Genomic DNA, 15,286 nt, shown 5'->3' on the forward strand with positions numbered 1-15,286 from the left:
TGCCGGTGGATAGTTTTCCTCACCGACGAGCCGAGGGTTCGGTGCCGTCGCTCCGGCGATGGCCTGATCTCGACTCTGGTTCCTCTGGTTCTGGGGAATCGCCCGTTGATGAACGGGGGATTGTTTTGGAGCCGGAGGATTTGCGACGAAAACTTTTTGCGTCTGCTCGCTCGCGTCGCAAGATGGTGGCGTGCAGACGCGAACGGCCTGGGTTTGGGGAATTGCTGGAGACCAGCGAGGATGCGTCCGACTCTGGATTTCTGATGGAAACTGAGGACTTCATGGAGGAGGCGGACGGATTCTTGTATGATGGTCCCGTGGAGGAGAGTATCCCTCCTCCGGAGACCCCGGAGGGGGGAGAAATGGCTCCATGGGGCGCCTTGTTCGAGGATGTCGAGGAACCACCTTGGCCTCATCAGCAGGATGCCCTACTGTCGGCCGCATCGGATTGTGGCTCCTTGACCAGTCGCAGCCTGCTGTATGCGAGGGATGCGGGGTCGGTGGAGGAAGGTTCGCAGGGGGAACTGCGGGCCTTGTTTCCCGAGCTCATGGCGGTAGCCGCCACCGCAAACGGTGTGCCGCTGCCGCTGCCATTGCCTGCACCTGTCCCTGATGACCTCATAGGCCATCCCTGGCAGCGTCCCCCAGTGAGAGGGGTGGACGTTGTCTACCCATTTTTCCCATCGATAGGGGCCTATGTTCGTCGGGGTCAGGCGGTGTCCAACATCATGGGACTAACTCCCGCCTACGTACCAGTTACGCGGGTGTCGGGGTTAGTCAAAGGTATGGGGGAGGGCGTGCCTCGGCTTGACAATCCGATGGCCGCGCTCCTCTGTCCGGATATGGTGTGGGAACCCCTATGCAAGCCGGTCCTCCAGGGGAAGTCGGCTAGGCGATTGGCTTATTGGGGTGACCAGTCATTCATCGCTGGTACACAATCGCTGGCTGCGGCGTCTAACATCGCCCACCTGGCTAGATTTGTATCAGGGATAATGACGGGCGGCACGGATCTGAACGAGGTAAAATGCGACCAGATCACCCAGGCTGCGGGAGCTGTCCTGCACCTTTCCCAGGTGCTGGCCATAGCCATGGGGAAAGTGCGCGCCCTGGCCACCCTGGGCCAGCGTCACCTTTGGCTGGAGCAGGCCCGTGTGCCAGAGAAGAAGAGAGCCCCTCTTCTGACGGCCGCCCTCTCCGACGCTGGCCTGTTCGGGAAGGCCCTGCAATTGATGACCTCAACATGCAGAGAAATGGCAGAGGAGAGATCCGTCCTTCAACCCCATTTTCCGCCTCCCGTCCTTGCCGGTGGGGGCAGAAGGCTTCCGCGACGTCGAGCTGTCTCCGTCGCCGCTACCACTGCCGCCGCCGCCGCTGCTGGCCCTGCCAAGAGGGCCAGGGGACGAAACGGCGCTTCGGCCACCGCCGGCCCATCCCAGACCAGAGGAGACGGTAGGGAACGTCATGTCCAGCAGACTGTAACCTACCGTCCCTCCGGGGCTCCCCGGGGTGGCAAGACTCGAGCGGCGCGAGGTGGCAGACGCCGTTAGGAGTGACTTTTTCCCCTCTGTGTCCCCTCCCCTACACCCTTCCCGGCCCCTCTGTGATATTGTGCCTTACACTTATTATTAATTAATAAAAAAAAGTTCCCCGACATAAGGGGGACTGTGTTTGGCCGAACAAACTGTGTGTTTCTTCATACAAATCATATGGTGGGGTTGTGTATATATGAATCTACCCTGTTTACGTTGGGGGGTGAGTTGTGTTGTGTTACGAGGTTAAGCAAGGTCTGCAACTTACACTCGGTAATAGGTTCTATTTAGCTTGATGCTCCACATGCAATTAGAACTGGTGTTATTCCATTGCTTTAACTAAGTATATGTGTTTTCACAATGCTGTGTTGTTAGTTGCAGTAACGCTCGTACGCACACTTTTCACGGCCTAGCCGTTACTCTCGTTCGGCGTTCTTCCTATGTATGACATAGGCAACGGGTATGGGATTCACACACAGGCGACTTGTGTTTTGTTGTAAACCCTTTTACACTTTTTGTGGGTAGCAGGCATTGTATTAGCTTATGCTATGCATTGTTTCTACCGGAGGTTTTTCAAGATGGCTACGGTTGTTTTCTGTGTGTAGGGATAAAGGGTGTGTTTTCGGGAGGGGGTGTCGAATAAACCCCTCCTTTTTCCCACTTGATTGGTTTAGAGGATTTTTGATCTTTTCTGCTGAGCCAGTCAGGGCCAAGCCAGTGCTTGACAGGGGGGGGGGGGGGGGGGGGAAGGGGTATTCTACCGACTCCTGTTATGACAGGATCCGGTGGGTTTTTCCCCGCCCGTTGTAGCGTTGTTGCTATGGCGACGCCTTCCATGAGCTGGTGTCTTAAAGATGTCGAGGTTGGGCGCAGGGCTTACAGGCCTGCTGCGCCCGGTTTATGTGTCAAACTTGAGTCTATTGGTCACGTGTCTCACAGTTTACATATCTTTTTTCTTGACCGTAGTCTCATGTGGGAAGGTGTTTCTGGGAGAGTCTGGTCTTACACTCTGATTAAAAGGAGTGACTGGATTAAAATCATGTGAAAAACAGGGTTTTTACTCCCAGCTGTGCAGTTGGGTCATACGGGTGATGCCTTTTCTTTATTTTATAAAGAGTTGAATGTGTCTTGATGGATTGGAAATGAGGGTCCCTGATGGAAACAAGACTAACGTCTTTCTCAGGTCTGCCTCCCCTTATCTTTTTGTGTGTATTCCTGTACTGCAGTCTGTTGGGTAAATATTTTCATTCATTCATTCATGGAGTTGATTGCATCTCGCCCCTCTTGTCGTTTCCCTGGGCGTCTTGGGGATTCAATATGGTGGTCTAAACGGCCTATTGTTGATGTGGGTATGTCAAAACGCACACATAGTGCTGGTTCAGGATGTGCTTTTGGGCCATTTGCTGACTGGCGCGCCTTGTTTGCTTGGGTGAAACAGCGTTTTTATGGAGCAATTGAGATGGGGGTTTTTCCTCTTCCGACATCCTGTGTGTTGTCGATGGGTTCCCGTTCATGTCAGGGGATGATGACGGAATGGGTCTGGACATATGGGGAAGGGTCTCACGCCCTAGGGGTGGGCCACCGGACGCGGTTCATACCGACACGTCTGGTTGGCGCCTTCTTTTTTGTGTTGGGATCAAACGCGCATATCTGCCCCTTCTCCTGGGGTTGGCAGGTCGGCGTGATTAGGGCACGGGACTGGTTCTGGTCGCGCTGGTCCAGATCAGTTGCACCCGTTGTCCGCTGGGGATGCAGATCTGCTGTTCTGGTACCCTGAGGGACTTGGGGTTTTTTCAGGGGGAAAAATGCTAGGTCGATCCGGGTGTCACAGGGTTGAGCGTTATGGGACCCTTGTTGGGTGCGTTGTATTCTGCACTGTCGTAATGGCTTACGGCCGTGCCGACCTGTACGCGTCCGATCTCGTCGGATCTCGGCCGCTGTACGGGTTGGTCTTGGTTGGTACTTGGTTGGGTGACCTCCTGGGAATACCGAGTGCGGGGTGCTGGGGCTGGTCTTCCATTTTTACGCTCTTCTCTTGCGTTTTGGCGCTGAGGAGCCTGTTGGGTGGTTTTTAACCTCCTCGGGGACCCTGTGCTCCCCGTATCACCGAGCCCGGTCCGGGGTGATGCTCGTTGACCCGTAGGCCCGGGATAGCCCTGTTGGGAACCGGAACGCGGGCTGCGGCGGTGCCGCAGGTGTGTTCGGGGTTCTTTCCTGAGGGGTTATGGGACCAACCATTGCATGGGGTGATGCCTGGGTGGTTGGTTCTCTGGTGTGTTGCTGCAGTGTCAACTCCCGGTTCTCCGGTTGAGGGTGCCCCTGCACGTTCATGACGTCTGCCGATCGTATGGGCTTTTCTGTGGGCAGCTGTCAGGGGCCGAGTGGTCTACGGATCCCACTTCTGACGTGCTGTTTGAAAGCTTGGTTATGCGACAACGCCAGCATACGCCCCTTCCGCCGGGGCGGCTGTTTTCAGCTGTCCTTTCTGGCGCCTGCCTCGTCCGCAGTTTTTCCAGGCTTGGGTTGACAGCCTGTTGCCTGGTCTTTCCCCGGTGCACTGCCTGCTTCCGTTGGTTACCTCTTGTGTGTTATGACCATGCTGTCTGCCTGTTGCAGGGCTTGTGTTCCAGGCGGTGTGCTGTTGGGGAGGACAGGGCCCGCTCGGCTGAGGGGCCTTTTGTCCGGATACGCTGGCGATGTGGGGGGCGGGGTCACTAGGTGCCCCCCTGGTGGGGTCTTGATGCTGGCATCATGGACTTCTCCGGGCCCCCATTCCAGGGAGTCCAGTCCTTTTGGTGGGTCTGGGTCTTCCTTCGCGCTCCGCTGCTACGGCCTTGCCACGGGGTTGGGTTTGCCCTTGACCCCGTGATTCTGGGGGCAGTAACGAGGTTGTTCTTCCGTTCGTTCCCGGGTGGCATGCGGGTTGTGCGTGTGTGTAGTCGTGGGGTCAAGCCACGGTCTGCTCACCCTGTGCGTTGAGTTGCTTGAGTGCCTCTTCGCACGGTCGGGTCCGTGGCCTTCCCGTGAAGCCCCTAATAGGGGGGATACCCTCCATTAGGGGGGGTCGGGGGGGCTCGGCCCTCCCTGTTCTGATGGTTGTGGGGGGCTGTCAGCGGGGTGTATTTGTCAGCCAGCGGCTCCGCTTGGCCTCCCTTGTGCAGTAAGGTGATGCCAAGCTGAGCCCCTTAACGAAACAGAACGTTAGGTTATGGCTATAACCAAGTTCTGTTAGTTAGGGGCGACGCTTGGCATCAGACGGCCGCTGCAGCCCTTGACCTCACCTTGTGGTGAAAGCTTGGGAAGGAGGAGAGCAGGTGACCACACACCTGCTTATGAAGGTAAGCTGATGAGGGGTGTGGTCAGACTAATACTGGTATTAAAGGTACATTTGTGGAATTTATTCAGTGCGCGTGCACGTACGCGAGATAGTGCAGTAAGGTGATGCCAAGCGTCGCCCCTAACTAACAGAACTTGGTTATAGCCATAACCTAACGTTATTGTGTTTAATAAATGGATACTTGTGTCAAACCGTGTTGTGTTGTGCTTCCTGCTTCAAGAACAGAACTGACCAATAGAGCCTGATCTGGATTTAAACATGGAATCCACTTCTGTATTTAAACATGCTGATGCCCACATGTCCTCTAGGGGTCAGTAAAGGAATATCACAGTTATCAGGGAGGTTTTACATCAAGTTGATCCAACTAAATAAATTAGTGGTCCACTTTTTTCTAAGAAGCCCGTCTGAATTTTCATTTCAGTCGAACAAGCACTTGCTGTTTATTTTTTCATTTTTAATTTACTTTACTATTTACTATTTTTTTTTTTATTATTATTAATGTTTTTTGGCTATTTGAAGCAGAAGTCCTTAGTAATGTTAGTGGAAGTGAACGGCATTCCTTTGCACGTCAGATTATAATGTAGTACCTTCCAAACCACCCTCTCTTAACCTTTTCACTACCACACTACCAAATGTTTAACCCCTTCACTGTGACAATACAGAAGGTTAACCCTTTCACTGCCACACGACAAATGATTAACCCTTTCACAACCACACTACAGAAGGTTAACCCTTTCACTTCCACACTACAGAACCGTCTGTAGTGTGGTAGTGAAAGGGTTAACCTTCTGTAGAGTAGTAGTTAAAAATAGCGCTACTCAAGCAATTCATGTGAGTAAGAGATCTGGGGAAACGTTATAGAATAGAATAGAATAGAATAGAATAGAATAGAATAGAATAGAATAGAATAGAATAGAAATACTTGTATTATCCCGTGGGAAATTTGACACTGCAAATCGCTCAACATTTAAACATTTAGACAGAACAGGTCACAAATTAGAATAATAAAACGAATCAAATCAAGTTGCCTAGGATAAGAGTAGAGTAAAATAGAATAAAAATGGAATAAAATATACAGTAAATAAATACAGTAAAAAATATACTGAGGTCTACAGTAGGTGTAATATTGCACAGTGCTGTTTCAAACTAAGTCCAGGAAGCTGGTAACTGCCACTCTGTGCTCAGTGATGCAGGGAGGCACAGTGATGCATTGTATAGTCTGATGGCTGTTGGAATGAAGGACTTCCTGTGCCGTTCAGTGCTGCATTTGGGTAGTGTGAGCCTAGCACTGAACATGCTCCTCCTGTCAGCCAAGTCTGTGTGTAGTGGGTGGGAGGGGTTTTCCCTGATGGCCTGGAGCTTAGCAAGGCTCCTCCTCTCCGCCACCACCGCTAGGGAGTCCAGCTCCACCCCAACCACGCTACTGGCCTTCCAGACCAGCTTATCCAGCCTGTTTGTGTCCCCTGCTCTCAGTCCGCTGCCCCAGCAGGTCACAGCGTACAAGAAGGCGCCCGCCACCACCGACTCATAGAACATCCTCAACATCCTTGTACAGACATTGAAGGATCTCAGCCTTCTGAGGAAGTAGAGTCGGCTCTGGCCCTTCTTGTACAGTGCCTCTGCGTGTTTTGACCCGTTCAGTTTGTTGTCGATGTGCACACCGAGGTATTTGTACACCTCAACCATGTCCACATCAACTCCCCTGATGGAAATGGGGGTCACAGGTGCACTCCTCCTCCTCCCCAGCTCCACAACCAGTTCCTTGGTCTTCGCCACATTTAGCTGCAGGTGGTTTTTATCGCACCATGTGACGAAGTCCACTACCAGTTCCCGGTATTCCCTCTCGTCACCGTCCTTTATACATCCCACTATCGCAGAGTCATCAGAAAACTTCTGAAGGTGGCAGGACTCTGACCGATAGTGGAAGTCGTTGGTGTAGACAGTGAAGAGGAAGGGAGAGAGGACTGTCCCCTGCGGGGCCCCGGTGTTGCTGACCAGTCTGTCTGACACACAGCTTACTCGCCCATCTCTAGTTCCAACACATTGTGCCGCTCTGAAACATAGGAAACGCTCGAGGCCCCTGGTTTTCAGTTGGAAATGGGAAAACCTGCACGTCGTGGCGTGGATTCAAACGTTGTTGTCTCGCGACCACAATTTCTGCCCGTCTGATACTTCCTGGTTCACTTGGAACAGAGCGGCGGTCCAGAACTCTGTCCACAGGACTCGATGAGTTAGCTAATGTCATTAACTACACACTAGTATAGTATTCCATACCACTTTATATCCCAAAATATAAACTATCCCTTTCATTTGCATCCCTAATCCCTCATTTGCATATCACCCATGTAACTTTGTATGATAGCATGTACAATAATCAATCAATCAATCAAATGTATTTATATAGCACATTTAGACATGACACTTGTCAACCAAAGTGCTTCACATAGCTAAGAACAAAGAAAAGTATAGAATAAACAGAAGAAAAAAACAACCAACCAACCAAGTAAAAAGTAGGTAAGGTCAATATGTTACATGATTCAGCCCCATGTTACAACGTGCCCCCCTCACCCCTACACTGCTAAAAGAAATCCCAAATTGTCTCAACATATATTTTCAAGTTAACGTTCTGCATCGACTTGCTCAATATGTATACTGTACATGTATGTGTGTATTTGTAGAGGGGGGGGGGGAAAACTTGTCATCAAATTGAGTCAAACCCCGTTTCTCCCAGAAGCTGAGCTTGTGTCAATAACATCCTGTCAGTTCCGTCTCGCTATAGATCCAGTAAACGCCCCCCCCCCCCCCCCCCTCCTCCTCATCAATAACAAATGACAGGCGATCCAGCAGCAGCAGTCAGTCATGGCCTGGGGGCGATCAGCTGGATACAGGAGAGACGGGGCGATGAAGCCGTCAACGTGTGGGTTCTGTTCTCGGCTGCCCTCTTGTGTTCTCACGAGGTACTGCAAGATCAAATGTGAATGAATGAATGAATGAATGAATGAATGAATGAATGAATGAATGAATGAATGAATGAATGAATGAATGAATGAATTGAATGAATGAATGAATGAATGAATGAATGAATGAATGAATGAATGAATGAATGAATGAGTGAATGAAAACTTTATTTAACAGATTGCAGAATGGGTACAGTACAGTACAGCTCAATACCCACAATTGTTAAGGGGATGCAGACCAGAGAAAGACTTTCGTCTTGTTTACATCAGGGTCCCCCATTTTCAATTCATCAGGACAGCTCAGACCCATCTAGTTGTTTGTTGTCGTTAGGTGTAGAATGTAAACACGCTGCACACAGTGGAATTAGGGATTTATTTATTGGCATATCGCACTAAAACACTTGCAGTTATTTCAGCAGAGGGGTCAGAGCGCAGGACCACACCCATGTATTGCTAAATTAAAAAGAATATATATATATATATATATATATATATATATATATATATATATATATATATATATATATATATATATATATATATATATATACTAGCAAGAGATTTCATCCTATTTCAATCAATGTTATGTCACATTTATTTTCTTACTGTATTGGCAGATGATTTTGATGGTTTCAGGAAATGTCAATTGTTTCATGTTAACTTGAGTTGTTAAAAAAAAAATCATAAACAAAACATTGAAACAAGACACTTGTTATACGATTACAATCAGATCAAAAATATTACAACGATTTTAGAATGTATATCCCGGACCGTATTTTATTCTTTATTCTATTTTATTCTTATTTTAGTCCTATTGACTACTTAAATGTTTATTATCGTTCAATGTGAGCGATCTGTAGTGCCGAATTTCCCTCTGGATTAATAAAGGATTTCTATTCTATTCTATATTCTATTATCTTACTTGTTTAGAGTTAATCATGAAACAACTTCCTGAAACCAGCAGAATGATTATGTATGTACACTATATATATCACGATATTTTGACATTTCCTCTAAAGCACTTAAATTGATTTAACCCTTTCATGGATACAGTCACGCCAACATGATGATTATAATAGTCCCTGCAACATATGTCTGCATTAAATTAAACCATGAAGATGCTTTCAAAAATTATTAAATTCAAAGTTTCTAAAAATCTAAAAGAGTGGTCTACTGACACACTAATACAGAATTTTTTTTATATTAACATCTGAGTCAATGTATATAAAACTCTTGAGTGCCTATAAGACCTTTGCACAGTACTGTGTTTTCTATCCACTTTAGCCAAATATACACACACACACACACTACTGTGAGAAAATAATAATAATGTTTATTATCAGCAATGTTATAACATCCTACTGGTACACAAAACACTGTAAAGGTGTGTGTGCGTCATCATCATCATATATATATTAACATTTTAATTGCATGAAACATTATGAGGTATTCTCTTATGCCGCTTTTCCACGGTCTGCATGATACCTACTCGAGTCGGTAGTCTACATGTATGTGAGTCTCAGTGATGGTGACATGTCTACATGTATGTGAGTCTCAGTGATGGTGACATCATGTCTACATGTATGTGAGTCTCAGTGATGGTGACATCATGTCTACATGTATGTGAGTCTCAGTGATGGTGACATGTCTACATGTATGTTAGTCTCAGTGATGGTGACATGTCTACATGTATGTGAGTCTCAGTGATTGTGACATGTCTACATGTATGTGAGTCTCAGTGATGGTGACATGTCTACATGTATGTGAGTCTCAGTGATGGTGACATGTCTACATGTATGTGAGTCTCAGTGATGGTGACATGTCTACATGTATGTGAGTCTCAGTGATTGTGACATGTCTACATGTATGTGAGTCTCAGTGATGGTGACATGTCTACATGTATGTGAGTCTCAGTGATGGTGACATGTCTACATGTATGTGAGTCTCAGTGATGGTGACATCATGTCTACATGTATGAGTCTCAGTGATGGTGACATGTCTACATGTATGTGAGTCTCAGTGATGGTGACATCATGTCTACATGTATGTGAGTCTCAGTGATGGTGACATGTCTACATGTATGTGAGTCTCAGTGATGGTGACATGTCTACATGTATGTGAGTCTCAGTGATGGTGACATCATGTCTACATGTATGTGAGTCTCAGTGATGGTGACATCATGTCTACATGTATGTGTGTCTCGGTGATGGTGACATGTCTACATGTATGTGAGTCTCAGTGATGGTGACATGTCTACATGTATGTGAGTCTCGGTGATGGTGACATGTCTACATGTATGTGAGTCTCGGTGATGGTGACATGTCTACATGTATGTGAGTCTCAGTGATGGTGACATGTCTACATGTATGTGAGTCTCAGTGATGGTGACATGTCTACATGTATGTGAGTCTCAGTGATGGTGACATGTCTACATGTATGTGAGTCTCAGTGATGGTGACATGTCTACATGTATGTGAGTCTCAGTGATGGTGACACATGTCTACATGTATGTGAGTCTCAGTGATGGTGACACATGTCTACATGTATGTGAGTCTCAGAGATATATATGTGAAATAGGACATAACCCTAAGAATTCGGAATGATTCACGCCAACGTCAGCACCACAACAAGCAGACCGACTTGTTGTGCAAAAGGTTGGCATCCTATATCTCCACCGATTTAGTCATGCGATGATGCGAATCATCGCTATTTAATACTTCACATGAAATACCTCACATTAATGAATTTGAATTGCAACACTTTGACCAGAGGTCAACAAGAGAGAAGAATGCTAATCTTTTCTCAGCTTAGGAACATATATCTGGGTCCCATGGGATTTTTCGTTGTTCTCTTGTAAATACCCCCACAATATCAAAGTGTTTCAATGTGCCCCCTACCCCTATCTTACAAGATCTACACCATATCGTCAAAACTAGCTTACTACAAACTACAATAGTGTAAAGAAACTAGCTTACTACCAACTACAATAGTGTGTAAAGAAACTAGCTTACTACAAACTACAATAGTGTGTAAAGAAACTAGCTTACTACCAACTACAATAGTTTAAAGGAACTAGCTTACTACCAACTACAATAGTTTGATCTAGCTTACTACAAACTACAATAGTGTGTAAAGAAACTAGCTTACTACCAACTACAATAGTTTAAAGGAACTAGCTTACTACCAACTACAATAGTTTGATCTAGCTTACTACAAACTACAATAGTGTGTAAAGGAACTAGCTTACTACTAACTACAATAGTGTGTAAAGGAACTAGCTTACTACCAACTACAATAGTGTAAAGGAACTAGCTTACTACCAACTACAATAGTGTAAAGGAACTAGCTTACTACTAACTACAATAGTGTAAAGGAACTAGCTTACTACCAACTACAATAGTGTAAAGGAACTAGCTTACTACTAACTACAATAGTGTAAAGGAACTAGCTTACTACTAACTACAATAGTATAAAGAAACTAGCTTACTACCAACTACAATAGTGTAAAGGAACTAGCTTACTACCAACTACAATAGTGTAAAGGAACTAGCTTACTACCAACTACAATAGTTTAAAGGAACTAGCTTACTACCAACTACAATAGTGTAAAGAAACTAGCTTACTACCAACTACAATAGTGTAAAGGAACTAGCTTACTACCAACTACAATAGTGTAAAGGAACTAGCTTACTACTAACTACAATAGTGTAAAGGAACTAGCTTACTACCAACTACAATAGTGTAAAGGAACTAGCTTACTACCAACTACAATAGTGTAAAGGAACTAGCTTACTACTAACTACAATAGTGTAAAGGAACTAGCTTACTACCAACTACAATAATGTAAAGGAACTAGCTTACTACTAACTACAATAGTGTAAAGGAACTAGCTTACTACCAACTACAATAGTGTAAAGGAACTAGCTTACTACCAACTACAATAGTTTAAAGGAACTAGCTTACTACCAACTACAATAGTGTAAAGGAACTAGCTTACTACTAACTACAATAGTGTGTAAAGGAACTAGCTTACTACCAACTACAATAGTGTAAAGGAACTAGCTTACTACCAACTACAATAGTGTGTAAAGGAACTAGCTTACTACCAACTACAATAGTTTGATCTAGCTTACTACCAACTACAATAGTTTGATCTAGCTTACTACTAACTACAATAGTGTAAAGTATTCCTTTATTCTGCCTCTCTCTTCTTTTTCCAGTCTATTTTACTTGGTATTCAATTGGCTGGTATAATCTTTTTTTTTGTGCTATAAATACATTTTGTTATCATTGTCACATATAGGCCTACTGATGGAAGTTATTAACATGAAAATGTGGTGGAACCTCACAGGAATGTCCTGTGAACGAGGTACTTGTTTTCAACATATTCCTCCATTATAGAAATTAAGGACAGATGCAAATTAGGTTACTTACCGCAGGATAACTATTTTCAAATGCAAAACTTCACTGTTCCAATTAGAGTACTTTGAATATAATCTGTGTGTGTGTGTCGACTCACGGTTGCAATTCACTATAAATACAATCATCATGGCCAAGATACAAAGTTAGAATAATACATCATGTTTATGATCTAGGTCATTGAAACAAGTGAACAGCAAAGTTCTGTGAGGACGAGATATATTACTGTCTAATACTGTGCTGCAGAATTGATTGATTGATTGATTGATTGAAAACCTTTATTTAACCCCCGAGGGGAGACTCAGGTGTCCATCGCAGCATCAACAGCCATTTAAAAACAGTTAATACATAACGTACAATTAATTAGTACGTGTTAAAAACAAAGACGGACAAATACGTAGGGCTAAGAAAGAGCTAAAAAAAAAAAAAAGGCTAAAATAGAGCTAAAAGTGGCGAAGGGAATAAAAAAAATAAAAGAGTCTATTCAGGTTGTTAATTACAGTCCACAGATCAGCTCCAGTGCACGGCAGTTAGCCCGTCCCTGCCTGGCTGTGGAGCTTGGCAGTTAGCCCGTCCTGGCCCTGTCTGGCTGTGGAGCTTGGCAGTTAGCCCGTCCTGGCCCTGCCTGGCTGTGGAGCTTGGCAGTTAGCCCGTCCCTGCCTGGCTGTGGAGCTTGGCAGTTAGCCCGTCCCTGCCTGGCTGTGGAGCTTGGCAGTTAGCCCGTCCCTGCCTGGCTGTGGAGCTTGGCAGTTAGCCCGTCCCTGCCTGGCTGTGGAGCTTGGCAGTTAGCCCGTCCTGGCCCTGCCTGGTCGTGGAGCTTGGCAGTTAGCCCGTCCTGGCCCTGCCTGGTCGTGGAGCTTGGCAGTTAGCCCGTCCTGGCCCTGCCTGGCTGTGGAGCTTGGCAGTTAGCCCGTCCCTGCCTGGCTGTGGAGCTTGGCAGTTAGCCCGTCCCGTCCCTGCCTGGCTGTGGAGCTTGGCAGTTAGCCCGTCCTGGCTCTGCCTGGTCGTGGAGCTTGGCAGTTAGCCCGTCCTGGCTCTGCCTGGAGCCTGATTGCCACCGGCACAAAGGACTGCCCGAAGCGCTTTGTGGTATGTCGGGGGGGGGATAAGTCGGTGGCTAAACGTGGACCGCATTGCGGTCAGCTCATCATGGAGGGGGTGGCAGGGGTTCTCAAGGATAGCATGCAGCTTCCTCCTCGTCCTCCCCTCTGCCACCACCTCCAGACGGTCCAGGTCCGCTCCCACCACAGAGCTTGCTTTTTTGACCAGTTTGTTTATTTTGTCTGTGTTGGTGTTGCCCCCCCCCCCCCCCCCCAGCATACCACAGTGAAAAAGAGGGCACCCGCCACCACAGACTGGTAGAACAGTCTGCTCTGTCCCTTCCTGTAGAGGGCCTCAGTGTTGTCCGTCCAGTCCACAGAATAGCAGTTGTGCCACATATACAGTAGTACAATTCCATTATTGTCTCCTTAGTCAAAAACGTGGATCTCTACTCCACGTAAATTCCTTTAAATCATGTTGTCTTTTGGCTTTAAGCCATTGTTGCAGTTCTTGAAACCAGTCTGTCTCGAAGGGGAAATAGACCTGTTCGCTGTATACAAACATATCGTGTTCCAGCCAATCAGCAATACTAACTGAATCACGTGACTAAGTTGCCCCCTACCTGTGCGAGCTGCTGCGCTAAAAGAATACAACAGGGCTCTATGGAGAAACCATGACACTCCCCTGACTAAAAGTATAATGGAGCTCTATGGAGAAACCATGACACTCCCCTGACTAAAAGTATAATGGAGCTCTATGGAGAAACCATGACACTCCCCTGACTAACAGTATAACGGAGCTCTATGGAGAAACCATGACACTCCCCTGACTAAAAGTATAATGGAGCTCTATGGAGAAACCATGACACTCCCCTGACTAAAAGTATAATGGAGCTCTATGGAGAAACCATGACACTCCCCTGACTAACAGTATAATGGAGCTCTATGGAGAAACCATGACACTCCCCTGACTAAAAGTATAATGGAGCTCTATGGAGAAACCATGACACTCCCCTGACTAAAAGTATAATGGAGCTCTATGGAGAAACCATGACACTCCCCTGACTAACAGTATAATGGAGCTCTATGGAGAAACCATGACACTCCCCTGACTAACAGTATAATGGAGCTCTATGGAGAAACCATGACACTCCCCTGACTAACAGTATAATGGAGCTCTATGGAGAAACCATGACACTCCCCTGACTAAAAGCTGTTTCAAACGGCTGGATGTCATTTAGCCAAATCAGCACGGCTGTGAGTGTGAGTCTTTCACCTTTTACATATCTAGCTTTGGCATGGATTTATTGTTTAGATCGCTAGCATGGCTAACAAAATGCAAATATATTGGATACCTTGAGCAAGACACTGCGCCCCTAACCGCTCCCGATGAGCAGCTCGGCACCTCGCACGGCTGCCGTCGGTGTGTGAATGTGTGAGTGAGTGGGTGACTCAGAAAAGGGCCAACTGATCTGGAGTCTGCTTCAGTCTTTTAGATGCAATGCAGTCATTTCAGACACTGCACCTCAACAGTGAGGATGGGGTCAATGCAGAGGATACATTCAAATCAAATCAAATGTATTTGTAAGGCCCGACAACACACGTTAATGTCCCCATGGGCCGGACACGTCTTCTGTAAGGCCCGACAACACACGTTAATGTCCCCATGGGCCGGACACGTCTTCTGTAAGGCCCGACAACACACGTTAATGTCCCCATGGGCCGGACACGTCTTCTGTAAGGCCCGACAACACACGTTAATGTCCCCATGGGCCGGACACGTCTTCTGTAAGGCCCGACAACACACGTTAATGTCCCCATGGGCCGGACACGTCTTCTGTAAGGCCCGACAACACACGTTAATGTCCCCATGGGCCGGACACGTCTTCTTTAAGGCCCGACAACACACGTTAACACTTTCACTGCCACTCACGAGATATCTCGGGTTTATTTATAGGTGGTTGAAAGCCACTCACGAGATTTCTCGGAATTATTATTATTATT

This window comes from Notolepis coatsorum (assembly GCF_963971535.1).
Source record: "Notolepis coatsorum genome assembly, chromosome: 4".
NCBI classification, from domain to species: domain Eukaryota; kingdom Metazoa; phylum Chordata; class Actinopteri; order Aulopiformes; family Paralepididae; genus Notolepis; species Notolepis coatsorum.